The sequence below is a fragment of the Anabrus simplex genome, chromosome 1, assembly GCF_040414725.1.
Source record: "Anabrus simplex isolate iqAnaSimp1 chromosome 1, ASM4041472v1, whole genome shotgun sequence".
NCBI lineage: Eukaryota > Metazoa > Arthropoda > Insecta > Orthoptera > Tettigoniidae > Anabrus > Anabrus simplex.
Genome location: NC_090265.1, coordinates 769303805 through 769323587, shown reverse-complemented (window position 1 = coordinate 769323587; position 19783 = coordinate 769303805).

The following is a 19783-nucleotide window of genomic DNA, read 5'->3' as shown; positions in this document are numbered from 1 at the left end:
GTAATATGCATTATAAGATTAATCTCTCTGTTGATACAAACGCACTTCTATGCAATCAGCGCGCACACATAGAATTGCAAATGTTGTATATCTCTATCCGACGTACTTCTTCTTAATCACTGCAGATAAAATTATTTTACTACTTAGCAGGGGACACTATGAAAACAATTTGGCCTAAGGAGATGGATTTTTGCGGGATTCGAACACATGCAAGAGAAAAAACGTGTATAGTACACCTTTCCAACCATCAACTCTCCTGTCATCGGTACCTATCTACTCATATAACTCTCGTTGGGCGATCATAATATCATGCCTCGGCTGCAAATGACCCTAAACTAAGATATCTATCATGTAAACGGAAGTCTCTCGCATGAATAAGTACGATGGTCGGAGGTATACATTCGGTTCTCAGGGTAAAACATCTCATTAAACTCTCAAATTATACAAAACAGTTGTAGGTTCCGTTGAAGAGTAGTCATGATTCTAATCAATCATTCAATTCCCCCGCAAGTAGGTAAAAACCCGATATGATGTTCATTATACAGCATATCTAACCTTAAATAGCCCTAATACAATCCTATTACTACGTATTACAAGTTACTTCGAGAAAAGAAACACATAAATAAGCCTAGATCTAATTTATTAGCATGCTAATATTTTATAATTGAAATAGGAATTAAATTATCAGCAACAGTGAAAAAAATTGGATTCATAATATAATATCATTCTTGAACTCGTAATCATCATGGTAAACATAATTGAATTCATCATATTATATTCATTAAACTGAATATCATCCGGTCATATTCATATTCATTATTTTAATATGTTTCATGGGGTAAGAGAGTGATAATTCTTTATTCATCATGGAGGGAGTGGTATATCTTCCTATTAGTATTATTTGGGCTAGCTTTGGGACATCCTCTGGATTCTCATTTGAAATTTTGGTTTGGATTTTCATTATAACTTCTTCACGACGAGAGATAAGTAATATGTTTCTAAATTATGGTTTCAAAAAAAATATCAATGCAACTATAAATGTACCTATCGATACTGATATCAAGCTTATTATAATTATATACTTTCATATGTGCAAGATTAACTCAAGTATTCTTACTATTGAGTGCCACCATTAAGATAATCAATCACTTGTAGTCACGAAGTCGTGCCAAATGTTTTCATAAATACGTGCCATTGCATATAAAACCAACTCTCAAGTTATACACCGCTGTGCCAAACTTAGGTTAAAAACCTACTCTACCGATCTACATTCACAAATTAAGACATATATTTAGTTATGCGATGTTCCTTCAATCTGTACGTATATTCAGATTATATTGCATGTAATACTCAAATAACCTAGCGATATGTCTGGCATCAATGCTATTTGTCGACCATACAACGCTTGGACTGTAACATACATTCACATAAACATGACCTAATTCCATCTCTTGCATTGTTAACCTCTATATTAAAAACCGTAACCGACACAGAAATTCGCAATAACCTCATCTAGGCTTTGCTTACGCAGAGAACAACACACATTTCCTCAGACTAACAACATTATACAATTCTCATATTTCAATTCTTCCCGATACCTTCATATATAAAAAGTACACATTCAACTTCATTTCAATAACCTCTGTGTTACAGTCAAAACAGTCCAATAGCCTGAGTTTCCATTCATAAACTGCAACTCCCTAATATTTAATCATTTCCTTTCAATATATAATCGTACTGGCTATGTCTGCCGATCAAGTGCTCATAAAAACTAGGTTACGTTACGTACATCGCATACATTCCTCTTAACCACAAATAGTTCGATATAAATTGGTCTTCTCAAGTAGATTGGCATTTAAAACATGGATATGCTCATTTTGATCTTGTTTATAACAGCCTACAAATATCTCACGAGTACTGCATTTGTATTACTTAAAATAGCACATGTCAGCGGTTAATTATTTAAATCCAGACCATAGTATTCACTTATTGGCACTTTATATATATCTGTAGGCACTTCTGCACTCAAATAAATATATCCTAGCAATTAGTTACAATTTTATAATACAAAGTTCGAAACCACATTACTTTTCTCGTGACGACTTTCCCGTTGCTGGCTCCTTCCTTGACTAGGACATCTCGGAGTAGTCAATCATGTCCCAGAATCACGTCACGGCTGGATTCGGCTGGGCATCTTGGCTTAAGCTGAGTTCATCTTGCGCAATCTTTCTCCGTCCGTTTAGGCGAGCTTCATTACGTCACCAGGGATCATGCAACGAAAAGACAGCAAATATTTTGTAGAATACATATTTCTCTGATTAATTGCAGGTTTTCCAATACGTGTACTTGAGTTTATATATTTTATAACTGATAGAAATATTTCTCTTAAATTATATATTTCTTCAATTTTGGTCTGCTTTTCGTCAACTATGTCGCCTAAACAGGTACTGCTTATAACTTGAGATAGTTATTTCTGCGTTTCTTAGTATAGATTGGCCATTTATTTTGCTATTTCGGCCCCTTTTTTTACGTCGATATCTGACTCGGCTGCAGTCACACTTTACTTCAATATCTTGGCGTTTTCCTTTGATTCCTTAAGTATCCTGCAAATATTGGAGGTTTATTCCTTCGATTTATTATATGTACTGTAAATTACTTTAGTATTTATAATTCGTTGATTTTCTTTCGCTATCTCGTAGTAAGACGTACAGTTCTTCCTTCACGCAGTTTTTCTTCTCAAGGTATTTAAGAATCGAATCAATTCAATTATTTCATGGTCCATAGTTGTTCAATCTTGAAAACTCTTTTCTCTTTTGCCGGTCAATATCGGCCTCCGCCTACTGATCAAGATCGACTTGCTGTAAGATTATATTCCGTTCGCATTTACGCCGCCTGAAGCTGCTCCGCGCCATATTTGTCCGCTGTATTTCCATAATAGTTACCGCCTCAAATGTAACGTAATGGTACAATAGATTTCGAACTCTGATTTTGTTGCAATGGAAAAAGCACGGTTTCAAACCCTGTTCTCCTATCGCAAACACCATAGAGAAAGTAAAATTATAGGATTCGCACTTAGATCCCAGGGGGAGAGGAATTGATGTATTTCCTCTTAAATCAATGATCACTACTACTATGCATATAAAATAACACAAGACAATGCGATTTTTGCCACTATATATATCTTCTGTCGATATTCATATTAGAATTTTAAAACATCACAACAGTCTATACATACCATCTTCTTGTAATCCCGGGAATCGAACAAGTGATTACGTAATTGTGCAACGATAACGCTGTAATCATTGAAAGAAGGGCAATCCAAGTCAACGGAACAATAGAAGTAGAGGATAGATGTACTTCGTCATAAAACAATATTCACTACTACTATTATTGATGTGATTAGCGCGCACAAGCTGTATGCTACTAGGAATCGAACCCACAGCCAGATAGTAGGACGGTATCGATACTTACATCACATGTTTAGAACACACAATGTTTAAAATCGATCTACGAAATACCGATTTAAACGTCGGTCACAGGAGTCCCTGGTTCGATTCCCGGCGGGGTCGGAAATTTTAACCATAATTGGTTAATTTCTCTGACACAGGGGCTGGGTGTATGTGTCGTCTTCATCATCATTCCATCCTCATCACGACGCGCAGGTCGCCTACGGGAGTCAAATCAAAAGACCTGCATCTGGCGAGCCGAACTTGTCCTCGGACACACTCGGCACTAAAAGCCATACGCCATTTCAACGTTACATTTCTCTTAAAACAATAATCACCACTACCACGATTAACAATACAGTTTGAACCGACTATCTTACGACCCGGAGGCTAACACGTTGCCAACCTTACAGTCTAAAGTTGATTAAAGCCAAGATACAACTTCCATAAAATGCCTGGGGCGAAAATGAGAAACTACGAAAACGCCTCTTCAGAGTGCGGTTCGAACATGCCCACTCCAAGCTGATAGCTGCATGCAGTAACATGTGAATAAACGGTAAAACAATAATCACTGCCTATTATTACTCTGCATCGTAAACTACACACGCATCCACAAGATGAATCCGGTTTTTGAAGGCGTTGACGTGTACATTATTAGCACTGCACAGTAGAAACCCACACACATACCTGAGATTAACAATTCTTACATATTGAAAGGGAAAAGAACATATCTGCATTTAACACACATTACATTCAAAGTAAATATTTGCTTGCAGCGAGCTGGTTGGCACGCGACCGGAAATAAGCGTTAAATTACTAATGACACGGCAGTGTGCGTCGACTGCATGTCGTGGCTAACAGACGAATATTCTACCGAGTTCAGATTACGTGGATTTTAAAATGCCCGCCACCGCATGCATAAGGTGGCAACAATGAGGTTTAGCACCGCGAAGATGGCAGCAGTGAGGTTAGCGATGCTGTATTGTCCTTAAAAGTGAGTTAGGGTCCGTCAAGATGACAGCTGTCAATGTCAAAAAGCACGTGGCTGTGTTTACAAACAACAGCACGTGGTCGTGAAGTCACGGTCACGTGGTATGCTGCGTCAGCACGCGAAGTACAAAATCTACTCCCACGTGGTTAGAACTTGTCAAAAGCACGTAGATTTTAAATTCCGCGCTCTACGTAGTTAAGTTAGTGCACATAGATAGGACATTATTATTATTATTATTATTATTATTATTATTATTATTATTATTATTATTATTATTATTATTATTATTATTATTATTATTATTATTATACAAGGGAATAAAACAAAAGACAATACCTACTACGGAGGATTCTGCACTCACTGGAATTAACATTTCAAACTACATATTTGATTTGATTTTGTAATAACAGAATAAATAATTAATGAGAGGGCTGGCACTGTTTTTCTTTCACAAGTTTCTTAATGTTTAGTTCCAGCTGTGATAGTGCACACCTCATATCACTGTCAACATCTAGCCATGCTCGGTATTTTGATTTGATGTAACTCAGTGTAGACGAAACAGATCCGCATAGATATGTTGAAGCAATCTGCACAATACAATTGGAAAATAAAATTAAAATGTTAAAATCATTCCTGTAAATTCGCCATATATTTATCAATTTATTTATTACAATTTTGTCATTTTGTTGCATTTCTTATACACGTAAAATATACATACATACATACATACATACATACATACATACATACATACATACATACATACATACATACATACATACATACATACATACATACGTACGTACATACATAATACATCATCATTATAGACCTTTGCCTTTCAGCGGTTAGTCTGCATGCCTCTGTGAATTTATTAAATGTCGCCACAATCCTCTATTTGCAGCTAGTGTTTTGGCCTAAATTAGTTTTACACCTCTTATCTTTAAATCGTTAAAAACTGAGTCTAACCATCGTCGTCTTGGTCTTCCTCTATTTCTCTTACCCTCTATAACAGAGTGCATTATTCTCTTAGGTAACCTATCCTCCTCCTTTCGCCTCACATGGCCCCACTACTTAAGCCGGTTTATGCGTACAGCTTCATCCATCGAGTTTAATCCTAACTTACCCTTTATCTCCTCATTCCGAGTACCCTCCTGCCGTTGTTCCCACCTGTTTGTACCAGCAATCATTCTCGCCACTTTCATGTCTGCTACTTCTAACTTATTGAATAAGATATCCTGAGTCCACCCAGCTTTCGTTCCCGTTAAGCAAAGTTTGTCTGAAATCAGACCACATAGATATGTTGATGGAAACTGCGCAATACAATTTGAAAATAAAATTAAAATATTAAAATCATTTCCTGTAAATTCGTCATACAAGTATATTTATCAATTGATTTGTTTGCATTTTTGTCATTTTATTGCATTTCTTATACACGTAGAAACTAGTTGCATGATATTAGTTTCGTCCGGGATCTGACTTCCTTCTTACAGAAAAATTTCATCGCAACTACGAACTCACTGCATTAGTTTTACTACGCATTGATTCAATCTCACATATTATATTACCATCCTGGGAGAACACACTGTACCTTTCCAAGGCATCAGTACATGAACCAGTTACCATTGTTCATAAATATGACGTTAGAATGGAGCACCATCGGTGAGCCTCGAACTCAGCCTGGTTGTCGAAGCCTTACCCTCCGCTACTAGAATAATTCGCTAGCTGAGTCGGTATCGCATTTTTGGGTCTGCAGACCGTCCGATGGGGCGGTAAGTTCTTTAGTAATAGTCTCTATAGTAGGGGAAAAAGTTAATTATGAGAGGAATACTATTTCATTACTAATGAGAAGAGAGACAGTATCTTGTATAACAAATTTTACTTATAATAGTGAAACACATATTATTTACATGGATATGCCATACAAACACCTTACATACAGTAATTTGGGTGATCTTGACGTTTAAATTTTCGGTAGTCTTTTTCTACACTTCATTATACGTTCAAATATTCAAACTTAACAAGGCGTTCCCTCTTGGATTATTTACACTATCTAAGATTTAGAGGGGCGCTTCCTCTCGAATTATTTCACTCTACACTTACATTAATCACACACATATTTAATCAGTATGGACATACCCCGCTGTAAATCTGTTTACCTGCCGAGAATTAATATATTCAAATTGTATCAAATTATGATATAAGTCTGCTAGAATCGGATGAACTGAAATAGGCAACTTACACTCCCAATCCTTTGAAAGTCGCGTTACAACACTTCCTTAAGTTAAACGTTGCCAAATAGGCAATATAATAAACACGCTCATTTCATTAGGATTTTTATCAATACATATATCAGAACATTATTTCCTCAACGATGTTACCTCTGGACAAGCATTTAGCGACTTCAATACCAGACATCATAAACAAAGTATCATAGCACTACCTGCAATAAATGGACAAGAATATATACATTTCACACACTCACTCGAATCACAGATTGTACAAGCCACCCGCTGTTGGTAACCATGAACATAAACTTTCACTGTCTCCTGGACGAACCCAGGATCTTCTGAGACGGGGTATATCTAACCTGGAATTCCCTGCACGCTGTAAATAATTAAGAAAAGGACTTGGAGGGACCCTTCTTTTAATGCATGTTGGAATCTGTGCGACGTTGGCAATATTTAAATAGATGCACGTAATCATTGTATCCAAAGGAAAGAAACTCGCCACTTTAGTTGTTTCCTTTCACTGAAGGAGATACATTTACTCCCTTTAAAGGGAGCCATAAATCTCAGCTGTTCCCTGCCCGTGACACACTTCCAAGCGGCGGCCTGCCAGCCCTTCCCAGACAGTTATTTCACAGCAAATAATCTATTCACTTCTTTCAGTACTGGCCACAATAGCATCACAACAAATCCCGGGTTTATATTCAGCCGTAATCGGCACATTCATATCGCGATATCCATATCGCGTATCTTAATAACAGATTCCAAGGGAACTTCACATTTTCATTTCACACTATATATTATGGCTACAGCCTGTTCAACCATCTCGTTTCTCCTCTCGGTACATTGACTACAATGCAGATTTAAAATTAAAATTAAAATTCACCTCACGCACTCGCGAACTAAATAATTAATGATGTAATATACCCACTGTCTCGATGCCTTGTTCCAGGTGCCTTAGTTACTAATTAGGAGGGATCTCTACCAGGTGAAGCGCACCAGAAAAAGTGAATTACTAAAAAATCTTGATGACTCGTATATGCTATGGAAAGATGATAAATGGAGTCATTTTTACAGAATATTTAAGCCCTCTCTACTTGACAGCGCTTCACACTTCATTAATCTAAAGTCCTTATAATTACGTCATGCATTACTAAACCTTATATACAAAAAAAATGGAAGTAAAGTATGGTTATTCCCAAACCATGATGACTATTTGATAAAAACCATAAAGAAATGAGATTATTATTATCCCTCTGAAATAGGATATTGGCGATCTGCATTATATCTGCATGCAACTTTACCTTTAAATTTACAATAGATAAACGACTTTCAAAGCTACTTAATATTTTGGAAGTGTACTTAGCCTTTCTGGATACCGCGAACACAGCTTTACAGGGAGGCAACCATGGTTTACTCGGCTTCCATCACGTCATCAGCGATGCGAAGACCTGTGATGACTTCCTGGCTGGTCACGAACATGACAGTGACGTTCCAGACGTTCTCTGCTACCAGGCGAAATTCCGGCAAACAGCTAGATGTCTCGTTCTCTCCGGTACACAGGCAAAACTCTGGCATTCAGCTGGATGTCGACGTTCTCATAGACATGTAAATGAGGGGAAGTCATCTCATGTGAATGCGTTAGTTTATTACACATCACAGTTTGAATATATGGTTGGATCTGCTCAATAGCACGAGCATTCCAACCCAATGCCAGTAATGTCTCTGTCGCCCGACACTGTTCCCTTCTCATATACCTATTCTTTTATAAACAGCCTACAGCTATTCTAGGCCCTGAATAAAGAATGTCACTGGTTAGGCCCCTACTGGGTTAAAATTTCTCGTCTCACACGACCGCACTTCATGCATATTCTATTTCACCTAGTCATGCGTAAGTCAGGCTCTCAACTGCATTATGGATTTATATACGTGACACTGCCCTTAATTATGCCGACACTGAGCCCTTCACTCACTTTCTTTGTATCTCTCATTTATATCGAGCACACACACATTCCACGCACTGAGATACCTGGCTAATGAGATTAATTGAGCCGTATTAGTTTAGGCATATATGAGGGTCGACGCACGACCTCTTCGACACACGGACAGCGGTCATTACGGTTTCGTACTGTTCCTACTATATTAATTAGCTGCACGCTGTGCTCGCAAAAAGCTTACTTAGATTGTGGTTATTTCCGAAGATATTCACAGGCTTCAATAAATTACTGTGTTACACTGTTCACAAAAAAAAAGATTTCTTCATAAAGGACTCACACACAAATCACGACAAACTACTACCGAACTGGCATTGCACTGAAAATGAACTGGGTAGTGTCTGCCTCTCAGCTCTAGAATATATAGGCGAGCTACGCGAGAGACTCGGATGCTGAAAGTGGGGGGAAATGCAATTCCTTCTCAGAGTTCGGTCCGGTAATATGCATCGTGGAGTAACGAACAGGGTACCAAAATGTAGCTCCTGCATTCCCATTTTCACTGAGTGAATGTTTTTGAAATAGCTTCGTAGATTCTCAAGCAATCTCAAAAGCGTCCTTTTGTCTCTGTTGGTGAATGATGACGAGCGCTGGGGATTCCTTGTGTTCTCTGGCACGGTTGGGTCTCAACATCTGTTAACCATTAAGACGCGCCCTTGTTTACAGCGTAGTTACCGCCCTGTCAGTCAAGTAGAGCACTTCTCGGTCTCGTAATTATGCGTAAAATTCCCTGATTAATATGAATGTTTGCACTTAATTATCCATTGAGTATCTTGCGATTTATAAAAATTAACAGGGAAAAACAAATGAATTCGATAAGTTGGCAGTGGTGAATGAGCTCGCTCGCGGTTGGAGTGAGAAAACTTCACGTACAAGCGCTCTTGCACTGCCTTGCTGCAAATTACCAGCAACTAGAGCTAGATCGCGCGACTCTGGATACTGCAAATCGAGTCCTGGAGCGGGTGGAAAAATTCTAACTTGGGCAGTTTTTATCGTAGAATGACGCGGAAAATGGCATATTTCATCTCCTGGATATCATGACACACCATAGGTGACGTTGTGAACGGTCACATCACATCCTAAATTTCTGAAATTATCTACCTGTTCCAGCTTTGTATCACCAATCTGACATTCAGTTCTCTTGGATTCCTTACCTACTGACATCAATTTAATATTAGAAAGGCTGATTTTCATACTCATTGCAACTATTTTCAAGTGGCATGATATTAGACTGCAGGCGTTCGGCACAATCTGCTATTAAGACCAAGTAATCAGCGTAAGCCAGGCTGTTTACTGCATTTCCACTTAACTGATTCCCTCCCTGTCACTTTATTTATACCTTTTAGCAGATGATCCATGCAAATTACGATCAACAAAGGTGAAAGATTACAGCCTTGTCTAACCCCTGTAAGTACCCTGAACCAAGAACTCATTTTACCATCAATTCTCACTGAAGCCCAATTGTCAACATAAATGCCTTTCATTGATTTTAATAATCTACCCTTGATCCCATAGTCCCCCAGTATGATGATCGTCTTTTCCCTCGATACACTGTCATATACCTTCTCTAGATCTACGAAACATAAACACTACTGTATATTCCTCTCGTAGAATACTTCACTTACCTGGCACATACCGAAAATCTGACGCTGACAGCCCCTTTGTGCTCTGAAACCACACTGGTTTTCACCCAACTTCCTCTCAACCATCGATCGCACCCTCCTTTCCAAGATGCCAGTGAATACTTGCCTGGTATACTAATCAATGTGATACCTCTATAGTTGTTGCAATCCTTCCTGTTCCCTTGCTTATAGATAGAAGCAATTACTGCCTTTTTCCAATCTGAAGATACCTTACCAACACTCCATGCTAATCTTGTTATTCTATGGAGCCATTTCACCCCTGCCTTCGTATTATACTTCACCATTTCAGTTCTAATTTCATCTGTTCCTCCTGCGTTATACAATGGAATTTATTTACCATCCTTTCCACTTCCTCAAGCGTAATTTCACCAACATCATTTTCCTCCTCCTCATGAGCTCCGTTGTTTGCGACACCACCATGAAGATTTCCTTTTGCGTTGAGATGTTCAAAATATTCCCTCCACCTCTCCAGTGATTAGTGGGATCTATTATGAGTTCACTTGAATTACTCAAAACACTTCCTTTTCCCCTCCCTTCCTCAGATTCTTTATTATTCTTTATGATTATCGTATGATCAGCCTAATGTACCATGTGCTAAAGGTATTTCTGCGTATCATCCATACTCGAATACCTCAAATGCGAAAGCCAACTTGGACATACTCAGTTTGGCTTTAGGTATGGGCTGGGTACTCGTGAGGCTCTTTTCTCCTTGATGCCTAGATATGAATGTAGATGTGCACGCTTGCTCCATCGACTACCGAAGAGCTTTTGATTGCGTATCTCATGCAAAACTTGTTGAGATTTTAAAATCTACTGGTGTAGATGTTGGTGATCTTCGTATCATTACCCATCTATACTGGAATCAAACGGCAGAGGTCAAAATAGAAGGAACTACTATTGAGGACTTAGCTGTACGAAGAGGTGTCCGCTAGGGATGTGTCCTGTCCCCACTCCTTTTCAACATCTACTCTGAAGCTGTGTTCAGAGAGGCTATGGAAGATGTTAATCTAGGTATCAAGATCAATGGCTATGGCATTAATAACATCCGATTTGCTGATGGCACGATTGTGTTAGCCAGCAACCCCTGTGATCTTCAAATCATTATAAACAGCATCGTGAGGACCAGTGAAACCTACGGTTTAACCTTGAATATTAACAAGACCAAGGTGATTGTATTCTCGAAAACACCAAAACAGGCCTCCCTTTACATCAACAACAACATCGTCCAACAAGTATCTTCCATCAAATATCTTGGAACTCTAGTGAACCAGCATTGTGATTCAAAATGTGAAATCTTATCCAGGACTGGACAAGCAAAAAGTATGTTCAATGCCATGAGGACCTTATTCACCAGCCGAGAACTCAACTTCCAGCTGCGAGTTCGAATGCTACGTTGTTACGTCTTTCCTGTCCTTCTATATGGTTTCGAAGGGTGAACGCTTAGCCCTTTATGGAGAAGCGGATTGAATCTTTTGAAATGTATTTATACAGAAGAATACTCCAAATATCTTGGGTAGAAAAGAAGACAAATGAAAAAGTCCTCAACATCTTGAACAAGAAGGAAAAGCTTCTCATAACCATCAAGGAGCGCAAGCTCATCTACCTCGGGCACATCATGAGAGGTGAACGATACGTACTTCTCCGACTGTTCATTCAAGGGAAGATTGATGGGAAACGATCTGTGGGAAGACGGAGAAATTGCTGGCTGAAAGACTGGTGGTGGTGGTATGGACATACGTCGATAGAAATCTTCCGTGCTGCCGTTTCGCGCGTAATCATAATCAATTAGATCGCCAACCTTCGGAGGGAGACGGCATCATAAAAAGAAGAAAGGTTTACCTGCTGCTTGACGTAGCCTTTCCAGGTTATTACCAAAATCTTCCCACGACTTAGTTTTGGATTCAACAACTAATTGTTTCGCTCTGTTTCTTTCATCTATGTTCAATTCTCTGTCTTTATCAGACCTTGTTTGGAGCCATTTCTGATAAGCCCTCTTTGTACGTTTACAAGCTGCTCCCACTTCACCATTCCTCCAAGATGTTCGCTTTTACCTTAGGCATGCCCTTCCTGTTGCTACTACAGCATCCCTGTATGCCACCCATTCTCTTTCTATATCCTGAACTTGCTTACTGTCCACTGTTCGGAACTTCTCACTAATTATATCCATGTACTTTTGTCTAATTTCCTCGTCCTGGAGATTTTCTACCCTTATTAGTTTGAATGGAAATTCTAAGTTCCCATGGAGGGAATTAGATTTTTTTCCACCAATAGAGCATGTAAGAAAACAGATCAGATGTAAGGCTTTTCAGGCGTTTACTGTATTAACTCTATTAGTTTGCACACAGATTTCGCTTTCTCTATCCTAGGCCTAGAGATTCATAAAACTTGCCAATTTCGTCCTCATCTGCACCCTCACATGGTGAATACACAGAGACAATTCTCTTATAAAGTAGGACAGTCTAGCTCGAGCGGTCGAGGAGAGAGGTTGCGTAGCGAAGTGCGTGCTGTAAACATGGTCGGCATTGAACAGTACCGGGCCGCTATTGGGAAATGGCAGGCAAGGCAGAAGAAGGAGGTCAGGAGTGGATTGGTGACGGACGGATTGAAAATGAGTGAAGCGGTGCTGGTGGTGACAGTGATAGCAGTGTTACTGGTTATTGGGGGGGTGGAAGTAAACCCAGGCCCAAATACCAGTGGAAAATATAGTACGGAGGATTTGGCCGCACTCAGGGTGGTTGTAAGTGAAGTTATGCAGGAGAAGTGTCAATGGGATAAGGTGCAGGAAATAAAGGACATGATGGAGGAGCAGAGAAGGGAGTTAGGGAACATGAAGAAATGGCTTGAATCGAAGACAGAGGAATCGAGCAGGAGAGTGGTCAATAACGAGAAAGAAATCGAGTTATTGAGAGGGGAAGTGAAACATCTGAAAGAGGAGGTGATGAAGATGAAGAAAGAAGCGGAGGGGTACAGGCAGGAGAGATTGAAAAAAGCCATATTTATATATGGAGTTGAGGAAGGGGCGAGAGAGAGCAAGATTGAGCTGATATTTAAGGTGGTGGAAGCTATACGTGATGTAATGAAGATAAACTTTAGTGAGGTAGACATTGATGATGTAGAGAGAGTTGGTAAAGTCAAAGGTCGGAGGCCAATTAGGGTTAAATTGTTCTCAACCTTAATGGCAGATTCTGTGTTAAGGAACAGCAAGAATTTACAAGGGCGGAAAATAGGGGTGAAAGGAGACATGGGAAGAGAAGGAAGTGAAAACGCGAAGATCTTGAATAGGCACCTATGGAGAGCGAGGAACCAGGGGCTAAAGGCCCGAATAAGAGGTCTGAGGTTGGAGGTGACAAACGGGCGATGGGTTAGAGTACATTCAGTGACTAAGCTAAAGGAAATGGACGAAAACGAGAGGGTTGAGAGTGGTGAGAGGACAAGGCAAGATGGGAAGAAGAAAGAAGAAAAGAAGAGGAGGAGGGACGTGGCAGGAGAGCAGAGCATCTCGGAAGAGAATGGGCAGTGCAGCCGGGAGACAGAAGACCAAGATAGTGAAGTGGACGGTGAGAGTGGGCCGCAAGAAACTGGGAGAGGAGAGTGTAGAGGTGCAGTGAGCGAGAAAAGACAAAGGGAGGTGGATTCAGAAGTCCAAAATAGTGAGGGGGTGAGTGGGGGTGAGCAGCAAGAAGGGGTGAGTACAGGGTGCAGTGGTGTAGTGAACAAGAAAGGTCAAGAGGAGACAGATCGACAAGAAGGTAAAAAAATTATGAGTAAAGTCAGGAGTAAGAGCTTAAAAGACATATGGGGAAAAGTACGTAAAGGGATGGAGGATACAGAGGGAGAAAGGTCGATAAATACTAGAAGTAAGAATAGAGGGGGAGACCTAGAAGAGAGGGAGGGAAAGTTATAACAATATTGGAAGATAGGATGTGTGAATATTGAAGGAGTAAGGAACAAATTAGGAAACAAGAAAGTTAGGGAAGTAATTGAAAGTTTTGATGTTGTGGCACTCTTGGAGACGTGGTTGGAAACAGGGAGGGAGATTGCATGGAAGGGGTTTGAGATAAAATATAAATATAGAAGAAAAGAGAGGAATAAGGGACGAGCACCAGGAGGGATGATAGTTTTAATTAGGGAAGAAATTAGTGAAAGAGTAGAGGATATAGAGACCGATATGATGGAAACCATATGGCTGAGATTGAATTTGGGAGGGAGAGAGGGATGGAGGAAGAAAATAAATCTAGCTTTTGTTTACTGCCACCCTAGTAATTCAGAATATGCAAATAAATATTTTTTTGAAGAGTTATTGGTGGATATTGGTAGGATAAGGGGAATGTATCCAGGGGAGGAGGATATGTTGTTATTTGGGGATTGGAACGCGAGAATAGGAGAACAGAGCCCAGTTTATAGTAGGGAGGATGGAATGTGTTTGTTAGAAAGCAGAAGGAGTGAGGACAAAATTACAAATAGTTATGGAGAGAAGCTCCTAGAGATGTGTGCTGTGGGAAACTTGTATATTCTGAATGGGTGGATAGAGGGTGACAGGACGGGGAAATTGACATATGTTACGGAGAAAGGGGGTAGTGTGATAGATATGGTTTTGAGCTCGGAAGGGATGATTGAGGAAGTTGTAAGTATGGAAATAGGGGATTGGATTGAGTCACACCATTTCCCGGTGAGGGTTATGCTGAAAAGAGAGGAAGAGAAGTGTACAATGAAGGAAAATGAGACAAAGGATAAACGAGGGAGGGGTTATAATAAGTATAAATGGACAGAGAAGGTGGGCCGGGATTGGAATAGGGTAGTGAAGGAGGAGCTACATCTTCTGAAATATGGGTGGGAAGGGGCGTTAGAAGAGAATAATACTGATAAAGCCTTGGAATTGTTGCTACATCCAATAAAGATGATAGCGCAGAAGGTGAAAGCTAGAAAAGGAAATAAGAAAGAGGGAGAAGAATGGTTTAATAGGGAGTGTGAAGGATTGCGGAGGAAGGTGATGGACGCGTTAGGAGAATATAGAAGGAAAGGTGGGAACCAAGAAAGGGAGTTTTTCTGTAGATTGAGGAAGGAGTATAAAAAGAAAATCTCTGAGACAAAAAAGACGTGGTTAGAGGAACAAATGGAAGCCATAAATAATGACTGCAAGACTAACAATTTTGAGAGAGTCTGGGATAAGATTAACAGAATTATTAAGGGTGGAAGGAATATGGAGAGAACGAGTATTGAGGAAGTGCAATGGGTCAGGCACTTCGATGAATTACTAGGAAAAAAGGGGGGTGATAGATGGAGAGGTTCGGGAGAAGAAGTAATTTGGAGGAATAGGGGAGTGGCAATTTATGACTTGGATAAAGAAATCACAAGAGAGGAAATCCGGGGAGTGATAAGCAGAGCTAGAACGAAGTCGGCCGGGGGGTGTAATGGTATAAATAATAAGTTTTGGAAGGAAATTAGTAAAAATGAGATAATGATAGAGGGCATGGTGAAACTATTCAATAGGATATTCGAGGGAGGAAATTACCCTAGGGAATGGGAAACAGGAATTATATGCCCTATATACAAGGGAAAGGGTAGTAGGAACAATGTGAACAGTTATAGGGGTATATCTCTGTTGGATTCTTTGAGTAAGATATATACTGGGGTGCTAGCGAACAGAATAAGCGGGTGGGCGGAAGAAAATGAAATTTTGACAGATTACCAAGGGGGATTTAGGAAAAAGAAAAGAACAGTGGATAATATAATGATAGTAAAGACTATTTTAGAAAAGTATAAGAATATGGCTAGAAGTACGGTTTATGTAGCAGCAATAGATTTTGAGAAAGCTTTTGATAAGGTGAATAGAGAGGCCCTACTAGAGAAATTAGGTAGGTTAGGGATTTCGGAGAAGATGTTGAGGGCAGTGGGAGGAATATATAGGGACGTCAGGTTTTGTGTAAAATTGGGAGACGGGAGAATGAGTGGACCATTAGAGTCAAAGGTGGGTTTAAAACAAGGATGCAAGTTATCGCCCATACTGTTTATTTTATTTATCAACGATATTTTAGAGGGGTTTGGGGCAGAAAATTGGGCTGTACCAGTAATTAATGGTTTGGAAGTGCCAGGACTGATATTTGCGGATGATGTGTTATTGATGACGTTAACTTCAGGGGCGATGAATAGGGCCTTAGAGTCAGTGATGCTATTTGCGAGGAAATGGGGATTGAAAATTAATGGAAATAAGTCTAAAATATTGGTAGTACAGGTGAACAAAAGAAGAAAGATAGAAGGGAATTGGGTAATTCAGGGAGAAAGATTGGAACAGGTAAGAAAGCTGGAATATCTAGGAGTGATTTTTAATGATAAAGGAACTTGGAGTGACCAGATCAAAAGAGTGAAATATAGAGGATTGGCAGCCTTAGCCTCAGTCAGAAATTTGCTACTCAAGTACCCGGGGATCAGTTACAAAACACTGAGACTCGTGTTCAGGTCGGTAATCGTTGGGAGGGTATTATACGGAGCAGAAGTTTGGGGGCTGGATGAGAAAAGAGAGGAACTAAGAAGGATTGTTAGTAGTTTTGCTAAGTTAGTGATGGGCTTACCGAGGTGTACAGCAAATGTAGGGGTGGAATTAATGTGTGGGGAGGATTTGGAATCAGAGGGTGTGAAAAGAATAGTTAGATATTGGATGAATTTAAAAAGACAGGAAGGTGGGAGAGTTTTACAGGCAGCATATGTACAGCAATTTAAGAGCATGTATAAGGGTGGATGGTTAGAAAAAATAAAGGGATATTTGGAGAGGATAGGATTAGGACACCTGTGGGGGGAGGTTTGGTCAAAGACAGAAGTGAGAGGGATGAATATATTGGAAAGGAGAATTAGAGATATCCATAGGCAGAAATTATTGGGGGAAAGCAGACTAAGAAATTCGCTGACTGTTTTGACGAAAATAGAGGAGATAGCAGGGTTGAATATTAGATACGTCGATAGGTCAAAACGATATGGGATGATGTGGTGGCTTTTAGGTCTGCCAAGGAATAAAGGCTGGTTACAGGGCAGGGATAAGACAAGGTGTGTACTTTGTGGAGATGTGAATGATGAGTTTCACTTGCTAAGAGACTGTGAGGTAACGAGGGGGTTAAGACATGGATTATTGAGTGCCGAGCATCGGGAAATACTGGGGAGAGGGGATGAGAACGCAATACTGAGAGGGATTATTAAACAATGGGAAAAAGGGGGTGAATTGAACAGGTATTTTTGTGCGATAAAAAAGGCCTGCGAGAGTAAAATGAAGGAGAGTGAGTTAGAGGGTGGGCAGGGGAATAGGGGGGTGGAATAGTTATCTGTATAAGGGAAGGGGATAGTATGTTAAAATTCTAATGGATTAGGGAATATAGGGACTGAGTACTTAGGTAGGTGGAGTTGGGTAAGAGGACAGGATTGCATGGTCTGTTTGTTTTATGATATGTTAGTAATTGTTATTCATTGTAATTTTATTAGGTTATGATGGTAATTATTTGTGAAGGCTGAAATGTGGTAATGGTGAAGTGGTATATTTATTGTTGATATGTTGAGTTGGAGGAGTGGTGGTATAAATGTGGTAATGGAGAAGTGGTATAGGATGAAGAAATATGTTGGAAAGGTGTTGGTATATGCGTGACTGGTATTTGTTATTCATTGTAATTTCATTAGGTTATGATGGTAAATAATTTGTGAAGGCTGAGATGTGGTAATGGTGAAGTGATATATTTATTGTTGATATTTGGAGTTGGAGGAGTGGTGGTAAATGTGGTGTTGGAAAAGTGTTATATCGTTGGAATGTGGTGTGGGAGAAGTGGTGATATAAGTAGAGGTGGTATATAATGTGGAGTTGGTGCTGTATTGCTGAAATGTGGTGTTGGAAGTATTGAAGGTTTAGTATTTAGGTGATGTATGGTTTGGTACTGAGATGGTTTATTTATGGTTGACTTCGTAGGAGTTGGGAGGTGGTATTATTGTATTGGTGTCTGGTATAAGTATTTAATTTCTGGAGCTGGATAGAGGTGAGTTTATTTTGGTTTGTTTGTATGGAGAGGAGGAAGAAATATGATGTTGGAGAGGTGTTGGTATGTGTTGTATTGCTGAGATATGGTGTCGGAAGCATTGGAGGCTTAGTATGTATGATTAGGTGATGTATGGTATGGTATTGAGATGATTTATTTACGGCCGAATTCGTGGAAGTTGGGAGGGGGTATTATTGTATTGGTGTCTGGTATGAGTATTGAATTTTTGGAGCTGGAGAGAGGTGATTTTATTATCATTTTGTAAATTGTGGTTTGTTTGTATGGAGAGGAGGAAGGAGTATGATGCTGGAGAGGTGTTGGTATAGGCGTGATTGGTATTTGTTATTTATGGTCGAAATTTTTGGGAGATGGAGAGGTAATTTTATTATGGAGTGTTATGGCGGATTGAAATGATATGAAGCAATGTTAACGCTGATTGGTAAAAGTTGTGGTATGATGGATTGGAATGCAATGACGGAATATTGTTGTTATTATTCAGACTTGTACTATAGGAGGTGGAACCTGAAAGATTGAATGCAATGTTAGTATCATGGCTGGTTTGGTATGCAATCGTGTAATGTTGCTGGTGTAGCTTATTTTGGAGTAGGTCAGGGAACAATGGAGGTGATGAAAACGCTGAAGCAAGAAGGTCGCGTGATGAGTGGGTACGTGTGAGTGATAACAAGCAGCAAGTTGCAACACCAGCAGCAGATTGTAAACATAAAACAGGCTGATGAGGTGTTCATTTCATTTTATTTTGTATGTGGTGGAGAGTGGTGGCTTGGGTTGGACTGCGTTTATTATTAGTTATTTATTTATTTATTTATTATTATTGTGAACATGTATTCGGGGCTGAACGCCTGTTTTGTTCATTAATAAATACATACATACATACACAGAGACAATTCTCGTCGTAGTTCTTCCAGCTGCCATATCTACCCACATCATTCGTTCATTTACATGCCTAACAGAAACTATGTTGCATGCAGTATCATTCCTGATGAACAGCCCTACTCCAGACTCACCTTCCCTTTTTAACACCCGTCAAGTACACTTTATAATCTCCTATCTCTTCCTCGTTATCTCCCCTTACCCGAATATCACTTACTCCTAGCACATTCATATGCATCCTATTTGCTGACTCAGCTAGTTCTACTTTCTTTCTTCTATAAGCCCCATTAATATTGATAGCTCCGCATCGAATTCCATTTCGTTCGCCAAGTTGTTCCAAGGAGTTCCTCACCTATCAAATGGGAGTGGGACACCGTTACTCCCATAGGTCCGAGGCGTGCTTAAAATGTTTTGAGCTCGGTAAATTCATGAAGCAGTATGCTATCCCACTTACACATACAGTAGTCCAAGTGAGGATCTCTCCTCTAACAGGTTAGGGACCACCGGTGGATTGTTTAGTCCTAGCCGCCCGAGCACAAGGAGGGCTAAGACTCAGAATATGTCCGAGATGCCCACTCCCATTC